Raw genomic sequence first — 18,320 nt, 5'->3', positions numbered from 1 at the left:
CCCCACTCTGACGATGTGCGGAGGTCGGCCAGGATAGCAGCACGAGTTTAGTGTTTGTTTTGGAGCCGTGCTGGATCCGCCTCTCATCAAGTGCACTGGGTGGGGTCATTAGTTTAAATAGTATACCAGCCCAGTGCTCTGAGCGGATTATACTTATCATTGTGGTCTTGGAAGCTAGGAAGGAAGGTTGGCTGTCTGTTCCAGCTCAGGAAGATAAGTGTTATTTCAAGTTTGGTTGTTTTGTGTCATCTATCCCATCCAGGTTCTGTGCGAGCAGGCTGCTCCTGTTTCCCCACTTCACCATCTCAGGGAATTCAGGGTTTTTTCAGCCCAGGCACGGGGACACCTCATACCTACCTTAAAGGTCTGTAGGTGGGCTGAGCAGTGCAGGGAAAGAGGTCAGGGATTAGCTAGGAGGTGACCCTTCCCGTGTCTCTCGCCCAGAGCCTGGTTGGTGCGTTATCTGTTATACTGAGTGCACGCCCGCCCTGACACAGGCCCTCACCTACAATCTTTTACAGGGTCAGCACACCTGCAGGCCCTCACATGTAATTTTTTAGAGGGTAGGCTCACCTGCAGGCCCTCGCATATAATTTTTTAGAGGGTCAGCTCACCAGCAGGCCCTCACCTACAATCTTTTACAGGGTCAGCTCACCTGCAGGCCCTCGCATATAATGTTTTACAGAGTCATCTCACCTGCAGGCCCTCGCATATCATGTTTTACAGGGTCAGCTCACCAACAGGCCCTCACCTACAATATTTTACAGGGTCAGCTCACCTTCAGGCATTCGCAAATACTTTTTTTAGAGGGTCAGCTTACCAGCAGGCCCTCACCTACAATCTTTTACAGGCTCAGCTCACCTGTAGGCTCTCACATATAATTTTTAGAGGGTCAGCTCACCAGCAGGCCCTTACCTACAATCTTTTACAGGGTCAGCTCACCTGCAGGCCCTCGCATATATTATTTGTAAAGAATAAATCAAGGCAACTGGACGTACTGTAGATTTCTTGAAAACGTTTAACTCGTTCTTCCAACGAGCTTTCTCAATTCTGAGTGTACAAGAATTCTCTGGGAATAAATATGTAACTGAATCAACATCTGGTAATTATACTCAGCATGGGGTCAGAGGTCATTATACCCAGCATGGGGTTAAAGGTGTTGATTCCATTATCCTAATTGGAGTCAGTAGATGATAGACTTCCCAGTAAAGGTGTCAAGACAGCATTGTATGTGGCAGACAATAGATGTTTAACCCCCACCTCTATTCAAGCTTGGCGTCTCCATTTTTACATAGATGGCCTCCTTCACACCTCGTTTGTACCAATCGGCCTCCTTATCCAAAACACGTACTTGACTGTCTTCAAAGGTGTGACCTGCTTCTTTTAGATGTAAGTACACGGCTGAATCTTGACCAGAGGTTTTGGCTCTTCTATGCTGAGCCATACGCTGATGTAGTCACTCAGAATTGAGAAAGCTCGTTGGAAGAACGAGTGAAACGTTTTCAAGAAATCTACAGTACGTCCAGTTGCCTTGATTTATTCTTTACAGATATACCATGACCTGGATAAATGAGAACCTTCACAGACATATTGCAACATTTTGGGGGGGAAACCCTTAAACTTGTACGAGAATATGAAAAGACAGCAAGAAAACTATATGAAACCAGACTATAGAAACCACCTGCGTTTTAACCTCAGATGCCGAAAACAGGGACTGGTACCATGCAGCATCAGTTTGGACTCCACGGTGAAGGGTCACAGAGCTGAGATGGTTCTACAAAAAGCCCAGAAGCAACTACTAAATGAACGGGTACGACAGACCCATTTCACAGTTGAAGCCTTGAAACAAACTATCAGTCAGCTAGAAGAGGACCTGACTTTGCAGCTACCCGCTGAAACGTGGAGGAAAGTAGCAGATTTCACAGTACATGCACAGCTAGCTCAGCACACTAAGAGCAAGGAGAGGCAGAAGAACAAGTTCTGCATTTTGTTATCCCGAACTGCAAACAGCCATACCAGTGAGGAACTGACATGGAGGCGAAAGGAGGAAACAAGGACAGTGCAAAACAAAGAGAAATGGGTGCAGAATCTTTCAGACCGGGTTCTCACCCAGCCTGAGATGGATGTCCTTGCGAAAGGGTTGAATTTCGCAATCACACCAAGAACCATACCAATAGTTGATATTATTTCAGCCATTGAAGCTTCAATCCACAGCAACAAAGTACCACAGGGTGAGGCTGAACAACTTCGCCTTAAAGTGTCTGCAGCTCTGGCCAGTGCCAAACCACCTCCTTCAAACTTGACTAGAGAAGAAAGGAGGGAGGTTACATCCCTGAAGAAAGACACAAACATCACCATCCTGCCTGCGGATAAAGGAAGATGCACGGTTTGTACTTAATACATCTGACTACGATGCCAAGATGACCACAGTCCTGGATGATAGCAACCCATATGAGGCCCTAAGACGAGACCCAACCACTGGCTGCAAGAAGAAGGTTATAGAACCTACTACAACAACTAGAAAAGGACAAAATCATTGATCGGGCCATGTATCATCGCCTCTACCCTGGTGAAGCCCCTCCATGTATTTATGGACTTCCTAAGATACATAATGACGGGACCCCTCTTAGGCCAATTGTCAGCAGCATCAACTCTGTGACCTACAATGTGGCAAAATACTTAGCCAGAATCCTAGCGCCCTTGGTTGGAAACACACAACATCACATACAGAACTCTCAGGATTTCACCACCAAAATACAGAACTTGGTATTGGGCACAGAAGAAGCAATGGTCTCCTATAATGTTACATCCCTCTTCACCTGCATACCCACTACAGAGGCAATTTAAACAGTCAGGAAACAGTTGCTACTAGACAACACCTTAGGCTGCAGAACAGAACTTAGCCCAGACCAAGTGTGTGCCTTACTGGACCTTTGTCTGAGTACCACCTACTTCAAGTATAAGGACAAGTTCTACAAGCAAAAACATGGCTGTGCTATGGGATCGCCAGTCTCATCTATTGTAGCGAACCTGTATATGGAGGAAGTAGAAAGGAAAGCCCTGACCACTTTCAAGGGAATTACACCGAGTCATTGGTTCAGATATGTGGATGACACTTGGGTTAAAATTCATAAACAAGAGTTACAGGCTTTCACCGACCACATCAACTCAGTGGATCATAACATCAATTTCACGCGGGACGATATGCAGAACAACAAACTGGCGTTTCTGGACTGTCTTATAACAGTGGAAGAGGGAAGGAAGCTGGGAATAGAGGTCTATCGAACACCAACACACACAGACCAGTACCTGCTATTTGATTCCCACCATCCTCTAGACCACAAACTGGGAGTCATCCAGACTCTACATCACCGGGCAGAGAAAATCCCCACCAGCACAGAGGCCAAGGCGAAGGAATTCAAACACCTCAGAGGGGCACTTAAAACTTGTGGGTATCCAGTTTGGGCCTTTGTCAAAACAGAAGGAAGGAGAAGAAAGAGCACCAAGACTACCAGTAAGGGAGAGATGCATGACAGACGCAAGAATATGGTTATCCCATATGTAACTGGGGTGCAGCATCAGTTTGGACTCCACGGTGAAGGGTCACAGAGCTGAGATGATTCTACAAAAAGCCCAGAAGCAACTACTAAATGAACGGGTACGACAGACCCATTTCACAGTTGAAGCCTTGAAACAAACTATCAGTCAGCTAGAAGAGGACCTGACTTTGCAGCTACCCGCTGAAACGTGGAGGAAAGTAGCAGATTTCACAGTACATGCACAGCTAGCTCAGCACACTAAGAGCAAGGAGAGGCAGAAGAACAAGTTCTGCATTTTGTTATCCCGAACTGCAAACAGCCATACCAGTGAGGAACTGACATGGAGGCGAAAGGAGGAAACAAGGACAGTGCAAAACAAAGAGAAATGGGTGCAGAATCTTTCAGACCGGGTTCTCACCCAGCCTGAGATGGATGTCCTTGCGAAAGGGTTGAATTTCGCAATCACACCAAGAACCATACCAATAGTTGATATTATTTCAGCCATTGAAGCTTCAATCCACAGCAACAAAGTACCACAGGGTGAGGCTGAACAACTTCGCCTTAAAGTGTCTGCAGCTCTGGCCAGTGCCAAACCACCTCCTTCAAACTTGACTAGAGAAGAAAGGAGGGAGGTTACATCCCTGAAGAAAGACACAAACATCACCATCCTGCCTGCGGATAAAGGAAGATGCACGGTTGTACTTAATACATCTGACTACGATGCCAAGATGACCACAGTCCTGGATGATAGCAACCCATATGAGGCCCTAAGACGAGACCCAACCACTGGCTGCAAGAAGAAGGTTATAGAACTACTACAACAACTAGAAAAGGACAAAATCATTGATCGGGCCATGTATCATCGCCTCTACCCTGGTGAAGCCCCTCCATGTATTTATGGACTTCCTAAGATACATAATGACGGGACCCCTCTTAGGCCAATTGTCAGCAGCATCAACTCTGTGACCTACAATGTGGCAAAATACTTAGCCAGAATCCTAGCGCCCTTGGTTGGAAACACACAACATCACATACAGAACTCTCAGGATTTCACCACCAAAATACAGAACTTGGTATTGGGCACAGAAGAAGCAATGGTCTCCTATAATGTTACATCCCTCTTCACCTGCATACCCACTACAGAGGCAATTTAAACAGTCAGGAAACAGTTGCTACTAGACAACACCTTAGGCTGCAGAACAGAACTTAGCCCAGACCAAGTGTGTGCCTTACTGGACCTTTGTCTGAGTACCACCTACTTCAAGTATAAGGACAAGTTCTACAAGCAAAAACATGGCTGTGCTATGGGATCGCCAGTCTCATCTATTGTAGCGAACCTGTATATGGAGGAAGTAGAAAGGAAAGCCCTGACCACTTTCAAGGGAATTACACCGAGTCATTGGTTCAGATATGTGGATGACACTTGGGTTAAAATTCATAAACAAGAGTTACAGGCTTTCACCGACCACATCAACTCAGTGGATCATAACATCAATTTCACGCGGGAAGATATGCAGAACAACAAACTGGCGTTTCTGGACTGTCTTATAACAGTGGAAGAGGGAAGGAAGCTGGGAATAGAGGTCTATCAAACACCAACACACACAGACCAGTACCTGCTATTTGATTCCCACCATCCTCTAGACCACAAACTGGGAGTCATCCAGACTCTACATCACCGGGCAGAGAAAATCCCCACCAGCACAGAGGCCAAGGCGAAGGAATTCAAACACCTCAGAGGGGCACTTAAAACCTGTGGGTATCCAGTTTGGGCCTTTGTCAAAACAGAAGGAAGGAGAAGAAAGAGCACCAAGACTACCAGTAAGGGAGAGATGCATGACAGACGCAAGAATATGGTTATCCCATATGTAACTGGGGTGTCTGAGAAACTCAAAAGGATTTTTAATAAACATCACATCCCTGTCTGCTTTAAACCCAGCAACACACTGAGGCAACAACTGGTTCACCCCAAAGACCCAATGCCTAAACACAAGATGGACAACATTGTGTAATGAGGAATGCTCAGAACTGTATATCGGCGAAACAAAACAACAACTACATCAGCGTATGGCTCAGCATAGAAGAGCCAAAACCTCTGGTCAAGATTCAGCCGTGTACTTACATCTAAAAGAAACAGGTCACACTTTTGAAGATAGTCAAGTACATGTTTTGGATAAGGAGGCCGATTGGTACAAACGAGGTGTGAAGGAGGCCATCTACGTAAAAATGGAGAAGCCAAGCTTGAATAGAGGCGGGGGGTTAGACATCTATTGTCTGCCACATACAATGCTGTCTTGACACCTTTTTCTGGGAAGTCTTTATCACCCACTGACTCCAATTAGGATAATGGTATCAACACCTTTGACCCGATGCTGGGTATAATTACCTCTGACCCCATGCTGGGTATAATTACCAGATGTTGATTCAGTTACATATTTATTCCCAGAGAATTCTTGTACAGTCACTCAGAATTGAGAAAGCTCGTTGGAAGAACGAGTGAAACGTTTTCAAGAAATCTACAGTATGTCCAGTTGCCTTGATTTATTCTTTACAGATATACCATGACCTGGATAAATGAGAACCTTCACAGACCCCTCGCATATAATGTTTTACAGAGTCAGCTCACCTGCAGGCCCTCGCATATCATGTTTTACAGGGTCAGCTCACCAGCAGGCCCTCACCTACAATATTTTACAGGGTCAGCTCACCTTCAGGCATTCGCATATACTTTTTTAGAGGGTCAGCTCACCAGCAGGACCTCACCTACAATCTTTTACAGGGTCACCTCACCTGCAGGCACTCGCATATAATTTTTTAGAGGGTCATCTCACCTGTAGGCCCTTGCATATAATTTTTTAGAGGGTCAGCTCACCAGCAAGCCCTCCCCCACAATCTTTTAGAGGGTCAGCTCACCTGCAGGCCCTCGCATATAATTTCTTAGAGGGTCAGCTCACCAGCAGGCCCTCACCCACAATCTTTTAGAGGGTGTCACGGCTGAGGATGGGGAAAACCCTCAGCCGTGTGGTATCAGGAGATGTAAGGTCGCTACTTGGCCAGTAACACAGAATTAGGGAGCAGGTCACCTCCTAGAGCTTCCCTAATCTGACCCTGAGTCCTAGCTGCATGAGCCGCCCTTGAAGGTAGGAGGGCTCATGCTCAGGAACCTAGGATCCCTTCTGACCCTCCGACGATCCCTGTACTAGGAGCTGGGTAGACAGCCCGTTCCTCCTGGACACGGAGTAACAGGAGTCTAAAATGGCCAAGCTATAAAGAAAGGGGAACATAAACAGACATATGGCAATGGCAGGTAAGTGCAACTAGAACCACACTTACCTGCCACAGACACACAACCTGGAACCCACGTGCAAGTGCTGCTGTCCACAAACAACACAAAGGACACCGCACACACAGACATCACACGGGAACCCAGGAAACCATATTCTGCAATAAATAAAGACCAAACAAACATCTTCTAAACACCATACATAAACCTATGACCACAAGGGTGGCCCCCACTGGCAGATGGAATACACAGGCGGCTGCTCCAGCTAACCATGGCTGAAGTACCCCTCAGACAAGTGATATTCACTGAGGCTTTATAGGCCCAAGTAGCCACACCCACACAGACACACCCAGTGTTCACACACACAGAAGGGATTTAACCCTTCCAACACCAGGCAAGGGAAGACGGACACTTAAAGGGGAATACACACATAAACAAACACACTTCACCTGTTGCCGCGGGCAACGGCATGCGTGGCAATCATGTCCTGGGCTGAGACACTGCCACCACATGCACACAACACCACACGTTGCCACGGGCAACCAAGTGAAGGGAAGTGTCACAAAACAAGTGACAGAGGGTCAGCTCACCTGCAGGCACTCACATATAATATTTTAGAGGATCAGCTCACCTGCAGGCCCTCGCATATAATATTTTAGAGGATCAGCTCACCTGCAGGCCCTCGCATATAATTTTTTAGAGGGTCAGCTCACCAGCAGGCCCTCACTTACAATCTTTTACAGGGTCAGCTCAGCTGCAGGTCCTCGCATATGTTTTACAGGGTCAGCTCACCAGCAGGCCCTTACCTACAATCTTTTAGAGGGTCAGCTCACCTGCAGGCCCTGGCATATAATGTTTTACAGGGCCAGCTTACCAGAAGGCTCTGACCTACAATCTTTTATAGGGTCAGCTCACCTGCAGGCTCTCACCTACAATCTTTTATAGGGTCAGCTCATCTGTAGGCCCTCGCCAACAATCTATTACAGGGTCAGCTCACCTGCAGGCCCTCGCATATAATTTTTTTAGAGGGTCAGGTCACCATCAGGCCCTCACCTACAATCTTTTATAGGGTCAGCTCACCTGCAAGCCCTCACCTACAATATTTTACAGGGTCAGCTCACCTGCAGGCCCTCGCATACATTGTTTTACAGGGTCAGCGCACCTGCAGGCCCTCACATATAATGTTTTACAGGGTCATCTCACCTGCAGGTCCTCGCATACATTGTTTTACAGGGTCAGCTCACCAGCAGGTCCTCACCTACAATTTTTTACAGGGTCACCTCACCTTCAGGCACTCGCATATAATTTTTTTAGAGGGTCATCTTACCTGTAGGCCCTTGTATATAATTTTTTAGAGGGTCAGCTCACCAGAAGGCCCTCACCAACAATCTTTTACAGGGTCAGCTCACCTATAGGCCCTCACCTACAATATTTTACAGGGTCAGCTCACCTGCAGGCCCTCGTATACATTGTTTTACAGGGTCAGCTCACCAGCAGGCCCTCACCTACAATTGTTTACAGGGTCACCTCACCTTCAGGCACTCGCATATAATTTTTTTAGAGGGTCATCTTACCTGTAGGCCCTTGTATATAATTTTTTAGAGGGTCAGCTCACCAGCAGGCCCTTACCTACAATCTTTTAGAGGGTCAGCTCACCTGCAGGCCCTCGCATATAATATTTTACAGGGCCAGCTCACCTACAGGCCCTCGCATATAATTTTTTAGAGGGTCAGCTCACCTGCAGGTCCTCACATATAATTTTTTAGAGGGTCAGCTCACCTGCAGGCCCTCACCTACAATCTTTTATAGGGTCAGCTCACCTGCAGGCCCTCGCATATAATGTTTTACAGGGTCAGCTCATCAGCAGGCTCTCACCTACAATCTTTTACAGGGTCAGCTCACCTGCAGGCTCTCGCATATCATGTTTTACAGGGTCATCTCCCCAGCAGGCCCTCACCTACAATCTTTTACAGGGTCAGCTCACCTGTAGGCACTCGCATATAATTTTTAGAGGGTCAGCTCACCTGCAGGCCCTCGCATATAATGTTTTACAGGGTCAGCTCACCAGCAGGCCCTCACCTAGAGCACCCGAGCATCCTGAGGTGTTTGCCCCGAGCACCCGATCACTTTGGTGCTCGATCAACACTACTCTTTAACTAACTTCTTCCAAAAGGGAATTTCATCTGGTCATTAAAACCCCTATTTTACATAATTGCCTTACATTTCAAGTTTTTACAGTACAGTTGTCACGATTTAAATTACTTTCCAGCAGATATTTTGTCCTCCTAATGGGTAGATATTTTCATAGCTGCCTTCAGATTCACATATATGGACATTAAAATCCGTAAAAGGCGTTTTCCTATATCTTATGCTACAGTCCTAGTCGGTCTCAGGCCAAACCAGTGCAGACCTGTTGTGCAGCAGCTCTGATATCTTTTGTGCACAACGATCATATGTGATTAGATTATTTAGATTATTTTATACGGTAACAGGCAGCAAAATCCTATGGTATGATATAAAGCATATTCACATGAAAATACATTATGTCTGGAACTTCAGGATCCCCACTTATCAACACAATAAAGGGCAGTGCTGCATCTGCAGTTAGCCCCTGAGGAGCCGGTGCAGAGGATGGGAGTGGTAGTGACCCCCATGGAATGTATTATGGGTACTCCCTCAGGTTCTTGCTTCCTGGGGATGCGTGTGGTAAAAAGGTGATATAAGGAATAAGGCCAGAAGTAGAAGAGTAAGGCCTCTTGCACGCGAACGATACGGATTCGGTCCAGATGCGTTCAGGGAAACTGGCACCACATTTTGCAAGCAAGTTCAGTAAGTTTTGTCTGCAATTGCATTCAGTTGTTCCGTTTTTTTGTGCGGGTGCAATGCGCATTGATGCGTTTTTCACTCGCGTGAAAAAACTGAAGGTTTACAAACAACATCTCTTAGCAACCATCAGTGAAAAACGCATTGCATCCGCACTTGCTTGTGGATGCGATGCGTTTTTCACGCAGCCCTGGCCCCATAGAAGTGAATGGGGCTGCAGAATATAGAACATGCAGCGATTTTCACGCAACGCACAAGTGATGCGTGAAAAAACAACGCTCATGTACACAGACCCATTGAAATGAATGGGTCCGGATTCAGTGTGGGCGCAAAGCATTCGTGTCATGCATTGCACCCGCTCGAAAAACTCGCTTGTCTGAAAGTGGCCTAAACGTTTCTCTTTACTAAGTGCAAAATAAGAGTTATAGTACATCCAGCAGTAGTGTCTACACAGTGCTAGGGAGGCTCGTCCCGGTCACGGCCTGCTATTGGCTGCTGTGCCGTGCAGGGAGCAGGAGCGACAGGGGTGCCGGGGAGCGGGGTAAGCAGGGGCATTGCGAGGGTCTGAAAACATCCATTGCACAAGCCCACTGTGTTAAAATTGCACATTAAAGGCATGCTTAAAGGGGTGTTCTGGTTTACGCAAATGAAGTGCAGCACTGCAGACTGCAGTCATTATATAATACAACATTCGGTAACTTTCCAATATTTGTTAAGGTTTATTTCCTCACCACTGCAGAAATCTTTGCTTAGGCCCTTTAATATTGATGGAATTGGACCTTGGGCAACCCCACAGATCATCCCCCCTTGTACTTGTTCCGCTGATCCGCTGCTTGCAGGCAGCGCAGGCATGAGTTCAGTCACTTCGGTGCGCAATCCCGTCCGGCGGTGGGTCTCGCGGGATCACGCGCCGCAGGACGATTTTACGCCCTGAAGTGACTGAACTCATGCCCGCGCAGCCCGCAAGTAGCGGATCAGCGGAACAAGTACAAGGGAGGTGGGGGGATAATCTGTGGTGGGTTGCCCAGGTCCAATCAATATTAAAGGGCCCTGGAATAGCCAAACAAATAATCAGAAGTAAAGAAATGACTATGTGTTAATAGGTAATGCTGGATTCAAAAGCCCAATATTTGGGAATGAATATTCCTACGAATGCTCGTCCCCGATAATTGGCCCATCTAAATGTGCCACAGATCACCAAGGTTTCAGGTAGACACCAAAATGATAACTTCTGGGCAGCAGATTGTGCTGTCTAAGGTCCCATGCACACAACCGTGCGCCAGCTGTGCCCGTGCTGCAGACCACAAATCGCCACATCCGACAGTCCACACCACAAAACAGTAGTGCATTCTGCTGCCCAGAAAAAATGCAGCTGTATAAGGAGAAACAGCAGCCATCACTCGTCCTCATATTGTGGAGGTGATCACTGCAGGTAAATGTAGCTCTTCACCTCCACTGAATGAGCAGCTGATTGTCGAGAAGGAACGCTTCATCCTTCCGGTTAATTGGCTGCTGGGTGGAGTGTGTAAATCCAGCATTACAGATTTTAAGACACTTGTGACTGACCACTGATTGAAATTTTCATCTAATTTATTTATTTATTTATTTTGACCATCTAGTATCTGTTACCCTTTTGTTTATTTTTATGTATGTTCATTTATACAATGCTTACCCCTTTTGTAGAGAGATTGTAGTCACTCACTTAAGTCAATAATATGTAATGGAAATGAAATTGCTGTTTGGGGGTTTGTTTTAGGCTGAGGCTACATGGCCATCTTGGGCACAACAGGTGTCACATGACCAAAGATCACAGTGTAGCAGTGCAGCCATAAAAATGAAATGGGGTCACAGCGAGACTCCCAAGTTTGCCACAACCGCGACCCCAGAATCGGAAAAAATAAATAAATCCAGCAGGGTTGGATTTTTTGCAATTTTGGGGCCGTGGTTGCAGCAATCTTGCGAGTCGTGCTGTGAAACCATTCATTTTTATGGGTGCATTGCTACAACGCGATTCTTGGTTGCATGATACCTGCAGTGCACCAATAGCCTTAGCCTGAATAAAGACAAAGGGGGGTGATTTGCGTAGCGTGCTACTCCTGTTTTAAGCATAAAGAAAATTGCAAACCCCCTTTTTGCAACGTTTTTTAATGCCTGTGCAACAATATTTTGTCGCATGGGGGGTTTTATGGGCGTTCAACATTTGGGCGTGGTGTGGGAGTGACTGGGGCATGACTGAACATCAGCCCCGGCAAATCTACTAACATTTATGCCTGAAAACAGGTGTAAATGTTGTCTTAAACTACTCTAGTCAGGGAATGGGGTAGTTTTACTGGACAGGTGCACGATGGTGGAGATGCACCTAATTTGATCTGCACCTGTCCCTGGTTTTGGCTCACCATCTCTGATGGAAATCACGAAGTGTGAACTAGTCCTAAAATAAGCAACTATGTTGCAAGTTGTTCCTCTCTTTTAGGCTGGGCGCTCATATCAAGATTAGGCCCTACGTTTTACATATATGTTGATTAAAAAAAGGTTGCAAAAGTATAGCGCATCGTGTTTTTCCATTCTGCCAGCAAAAAACGTATATGTTAACGCATAGTTTTTTTTTTACAGTGGAACTCTATAGTGACAGATGTCATTTTATGGCATCCGCCGTAGCCATCCATTTAAGGCATATAAACTTTAATCATAAAACAAAAATGTGATGTAAACCCAGCCTAAGATTGCAGTTTTACTTTTCATCACCAGATGGCAGTGCAGTAATATCTTTTCTCATACGATCTGCAGCACCACCTAATGTCTACTACCACAGATCTTGTGTTATTGCTTGGAAGGATTCAATCCGGTAGACAAAGTGTTAGGCCACTGTTATCAAACATGTAGAAAAAAACGCTTCGCTCTACTTATAACAATTTCTCTAAGGTAAATTTATTGACCAAACTTCACAGCAATTTATCGGCTTGCAGAGAAGTCTTTATTAAGCCTGGGTTGAGTTTTGCCGTTTAAAAGGACGCCACAATGAAAAAAATGTATGGGCTTATATGTAAACATTTGATGTATTTTTTTTAATCCACTCCATGTACTCTACCTCCTTTTTCTGGCTGTTTAATTCCCTCCTTTGTTTGCATGGCAAACAGCATCACTTGACTTTCTCGCTGTCATACTGTTATCCTAATTCCACTAATCTACTATTTTGCAAACAGATAACATATTTCCTTTTCAGCAGCAGTAAACTGGCAATGGGTTACTTTAGGCCTGTTTCACACTAGCGTTATTAGCTCCAGCAGGCTGTTCCGGCAGAGAACAGCCTACCGGAGCTCTCTGGTTTCGGCATAGCCGGATGTTACTTCCTTTGCTGGCTGGATTCATTTTTCTATCACATTATATACTGCTCATCCATGGTTACGATCACCCTGTAATCCTTGCACACTATAGCAAAAAATGTTGACCTTTCTGGTGACTGGGTCCGTGGGAGCGCACATAGACTGGTACTTTTTTTTTTATAGTATGCAAGTCCAACCACCACTGATGGATTTCAGGGTGGTCGTAACCATGGCAACAAGCAGTGTATAATGAGATAGAAAAATTCATCCAGCCAGCAAAGGAAGCAATATGGAGAATCACAATACATTAGTAGGTGCCTTGCATTAACTTTCTCTACATGAAACCCCTTTAAGACTAGGGCTACATGACGACATGAGTCGCACGACATATAGGCTACAACTACACTGCAACATGTGTCATGCAAGGGATTATTTAATACTGGGACATTATGGGGACACAATGGGGAAGGGGGAGAGGAGCACTATGGGTGCATCTACTGGGGGCACTAAGAAGGGGTGTTTTATACTTTTTCAGGGGCATTATGAGGGCATCTACTGAGGGCTCAGTATAGGGGCATTTTATACTGGGACGCATTATGGAGGGTACTATGGGGAAGGGGAAAAGAGGAGCTCTATGGGGGCATCTACTGGGGGCACTATATAGGGGCATTTTATATTGGCACACATTAATGGGGGACACTGAGGGAATCTACTGGGGCACTTTATAGGGTCATTTTATACTGGCACATTATGGGGGCACTATGGGGAAGGGGGAGAAGAGCACTTTGGGGGCATTATAAAGGGGTATTATATACTGGCACACATTATGTGGGCACTAAGGGGACATTAGCTCAACTGGGGGCACAAACTGGGTATTTTTTGTACTGGCACACAGAACAGGGGCATTTTTGTACTAGTACACATAAAGGGGCATTTTTTTTTACTGTTGCTCATTTTTCTACTGTTACATTATAAGGATAATTATTACTACTGGGGGGCATTGTGGTGGGCTTAATTACTACAGGGGAACTATGGGGAACACGATTACTAGTATGGGCACAATGAGAGCTTTATTACTTCTGGGGCACAGTGGGGACATGTCGGGGGCACTGTAGGGGCACTATTACTACCAAGTGCACTTTGCCTGAGAATTATTACTATCGGTGGGACTTTTGGGAGCACCATTACTGTGGGGGACATCCTCGCACAGTATCAGTTTAGCTGTTATTTTTGGGGGACATTATGTTTACACTATTGGTGTCAGGGACGCTATTTGCTGGGCGCAGTTAATTTAGGACACTGCGTACCAATAATTATTGAAGGGCACTATCTGCATGGTACGAGTATTATCAGAGAGTTTACCTGTTTCTGCAGTATAATATTGGAGAGCACAGCAGGCACAGTATTGGAGGTGGTAGGAGGATGATGGAAAAGCAGGAAACTAAAAGGTCTTTTTGTCAAATGGCAGGGACCAGAGATGGGTGAAAAATTATTATGGTGGAGTCTGAATGGAGAAGATGACAGAGAAAGTCTACATCAGAGGCGCTGTATTACCCTGTATTTTTTTTGTAGTGATATATGTAATGTTAGGAGGGAAGGCGTTAGGTTGAGAATTTGGTATAGGGATTGGGGGAGGAGGGGTACTGTTTCCATTTTCGCCTCAGGCAGCAGAAAGGCTAGGTGCACCCCTGCACATAGAAGCTCTGTGGAGATAAGCTGTCTGAAAGGACTATATAGGTCTGGACATATATTAGAAAACACCCTGGCCAGCTATAATAAAAATACCACATCCTGCTGGGTATATTGTGGAAATCATAACTGTGAGTACAGCAACCTGTAGAAAAGCTACAGAACTGATATTGGGGGCTGCCACATGGTTGCATAGCGAAAAGTGTTGCACCCCTATTTCTGGATGCTTATGCTAAAGCCAGCTAGAGAACTGCAGTGTGAGACAATTTAAAGAGACCTAATGACCTATTAGCTACTTCTGCAGTGAAGTAACATGTGAGATCTGTAAAATTGCAAAGCTGTGTAAGAATTGCCAGTCCATGCATGCTGAGAACTGCAACTTATTTGTGCTTAAATTTTGCAGTACAGCCTCATCATTGTCTCCACTGCTGCAGGGGATCCTGCCTTGCACCTCACAATTCTTCACCATCAAGGGCACCTCTAACCACCATCAGGCAGAAGAACCCCTATCACTGCATAGCCCAGGAGAGTGTTAGGGTGAGTAACCTGTGAGATCTTAAGGAATTTGCACTTTGTGTAAGAACTGCCAGTCCATGCTGAGAACTACAGTATGACTAACATAGCTGAAATCAGGCACAGATTGGCCATAGATCTTACAGGGAAATTTCCCGGTTGGCCGATGCCCAGGGGGCCCCCTGGGCCCTCCTAACAGCCAGCCAGTGTAAGTTTTTGGGGATGTATTTTGTACTGCTGGCATTGCTGGTATTGCTGGCCCTGCCTTCCATCAATTAGACCCGACTACAAAACAGGGCCACTTTTAGTATTTTTTCCAGGGCCACTTTAAGTTCCCAGTGTGCCCCTGGCTAAAATAGATTCTTCAGTAAAGAACTCTTTTGCTATTAACCCAGTGTCATTTTTGTCTGCACTGACACACTGCAGCAATATCCTTACATCTGCTGTCTTCCAGGGACCCAGCCTTGTACCTCACAGCACCCATCAACACCAAGGGCACCTCAAACCACCACCAGGCAGGAGAAGCCCCAACACCATGATATGCCCAGAATAGGAAAAAAAAAAGGTGTACCCTTCCCATGACTACATTGTCCAGTGGAGTGAGTAACAACTCAAACCACTACTCTTGCTACTAGCACTCCTATCATCTCCTCTCCTGGGGCGCAGGACTTTTTTCCATCTAAACTAATGGATTACAGATGGAAATGGCCGCTGTCAGTAGCATGAATAAGAGAAGTATATGATTATGTTTGTTTTCCTATATTGTGTCCGTTCACTGTTATGCCCCCACTGCACCCCTTCACAGTAGTTATGCCCATATTGTGCCCCTTCACAGTATTTATGCCTCCATTATGCCCCCTCACAGTAGTTATCCCTTCATTGTGCCCCTTCACCGTAGTTATGCCCTCATTGTGCCCCCCCTTAAAGTAGTTATGCCTTTATTGTGCCCCTTTTCACAGTAGTTATGGCCTCATTGTGCCCCCCTCACGGTATTTATGCCCTCGGTGCACCCCTTCACAGTAGTTATCCCCACATTGCACCCCTTCACATTATTTATGCCCCATTGTGCCCCCTCACAGTAGTTATCCCCTCATTGTGCCCCCTTCACAGTAGGTATGCCCTCATTGTGCCCCCCTCACAGTAGGTATGCCCTCATTGTGCCCCCTTAGGGTAGTTATGCCTTCAGTGCACCACTTCACAATAGTTATGCCCACATTGTGCCCCTTCACAGTATTTATGCCCCCATTGTGCTCCCTCACAGTAGTTATCCCCTCAGTGTGCCCCCTTCACAGTAGTTATGTCCTCATTGTGCCCCTTCACAGTATTTATGCCCCCATTGTGCCCCCTCACAGTAGTTATCCCCTCATTGTGCCCCCCTCACAGTAGTTATGTCCTCATTGTGTTCCCTCACAGTAGTTATGCCCACATTGTGCCCCCTCATAGTAGTTATCCATTTACTGTGCCCCTTTTACAATAATTATCCATTCACTGTGCCCCCTTCAGAGTAGTTATGCCCTCATTGTACTCTCTCACAGTAGTTATGCCCTGTCTGTGCCCCCTTCAGAGTAGTTATCCCCTCATTGTGCCCCCTTCACAGTAAGTATGCCCTCAATGTGTCCCCTCATGGTAGTTATGCCCTCAGTGCACCCCCTCACAGTAGCTATGTCCTCAATGTGTCTCCTTCACAGTAGGTATGCCCTCATTGTGCCCCCTCACGGTAGTTATGCCCTCAGTGCACTCCTTCACAGTAATTATGCCCACATTTTGCCCCTTCACATTATGTATGCCCCCATTGTGCCCCCTCACAGTAGTTATCCCCTCATTGTGGCCCCCTCACAGTAGTTATGTCCTCATTATGTTCCCTCACAGTAGTTATGCCCACATTGTGCCCCCTCACAGTAGTTATCCATTCACTGTGCCCCCTTTATAGTAGTTATGCCCTCAGTGTGCTCCCTCACAGTAATTATGCCCTGTCTGTGCCCCCTTCAGAATAGTTATGCCCTCACTGTGCCCCTCACAGTAATTATGCCCTCATCTTGCTACCCCTCGCAGCAAATATGCCCTCTCTGTGCCCCCATACCAGTTATGCCCCATCACAGTAGCAATGCCCTCTTTGTGCTCCCTTTACAATAGTAATACCCTCTCTGTGCCCTCTTCACAGTAGTAATGCCCTCTCTGTGCCCCCTTCACAGTTGTAATGCCCTCTCTGTGCCCCTTTCACAGTAGTAATGCCCTCTCTGTTGCCTTTTCACAGCAGTAATGCCCTCTCTGTGCCCCTTTCACAGTAGTAATGCCCTCTCTGTGTTTTCTTCACAGTAGTAATGCCCTCTCTGTGTCCCCTTCACAGTAGTAATGCCCTCTCTGTGACCGTTTCACAGTGGTATTGCTCACAATGTAGCCCCTCAGTGTTAATAAAATGAAAAAAAAGTAACTGCTCACCTTGTCCCATTCCTGATGATCAAACTCAGCACTCCCCTGCAGGCAGGGCCGGTGCAACCATATAGGCGAACTAGGCGTTCGCCTAGGGTGCCGGCCTGCTGGGGGCGCCCTGGTGGGCTCCCCCTGACTGGGGCTGCAGCCCTGGGCGAGCTGCTCTTGAGCCACCCCCAGCGCCGTTACAGGGGGGCCAGGAGGTGGAGGTCCTTCTTAAATATGGCAGAGCAGGCATCTGCTTACCCTGATGGCAGGTGCCTGCTCTGACAGTAAATTACCGGAGGAGAGGAGGAGGGCGGCAAGGGAGGCTGTTCTAGCAGCTCCCCACTCCTCCCTGTGATGCCGGAATATGACGTCATTCCGGCCCCGGCATACTAAACTGCGCGCTGGAGGACTGAGGAGCTGCACCACACTGGACCCCAGGGAGGTGAGTGTTTAGGTGTTTGACTGAGTGAGTGTCTGCCTGTGTATTTATGTCAGTGAGTGAGTGTATGTATGTCTGTCTTTCTGTCAGTAAATGTATGTGTGTCTGTCATTGAGTGTCTGTGTGTGTATGTCAGTGAGTGAGTGTATGTCAGTGAGTGTGGATGTCTGTCGGTCAGTAAGTGTATGTTTGTCTGCCAGTGAGTGAGTGTCTGTCAGTGAGTTTCTGTGTGTGTGTGTTTCAGTGGGTAGGTGTATGTCTGTCAGTGAGTGAGTGTGTGTCTGTCTGTCAGT

At 46.5% G+C, this 18,320-nt stretch overlaps 2 pseudogenes; both read left to right on the top strand.

Annotated features, from left to right (window-relative positions):
• Nucleotides 1-1,556: 1,556 nt before the first annotated feature.
• Nucleotides 1,557-3,582, top strand: LOC120993991 (annotated as a pseudogene).
• A 1-nt stretch (nt 3,583) lies between these two features.
• Nucleotides 3,584-15,141, top strand: LOC120993990 (annotated as a pseudogene).
• The last annotated feature ends 3,179 nt before the right edge of the window (nt 15,142-18,320 follow it).

The sequence above is a fragment of the Bufo bufo genome, chromosome 3 (genome assembly GCF_905171765.1).
Source record: "Bufo bufo chromosome 3, aBufBuf1.1, whole genome shotgun sequence".
NCBI lineage: Eukaryota > Metazoa > Chordata > Amphibia > Anura > Bufonidae > Bufo > Bufo bufo.
Note: the sequence above shows the minus strand (reverse complement) of the source record. Positions and strands in the feature narration are given on the sequence as shown.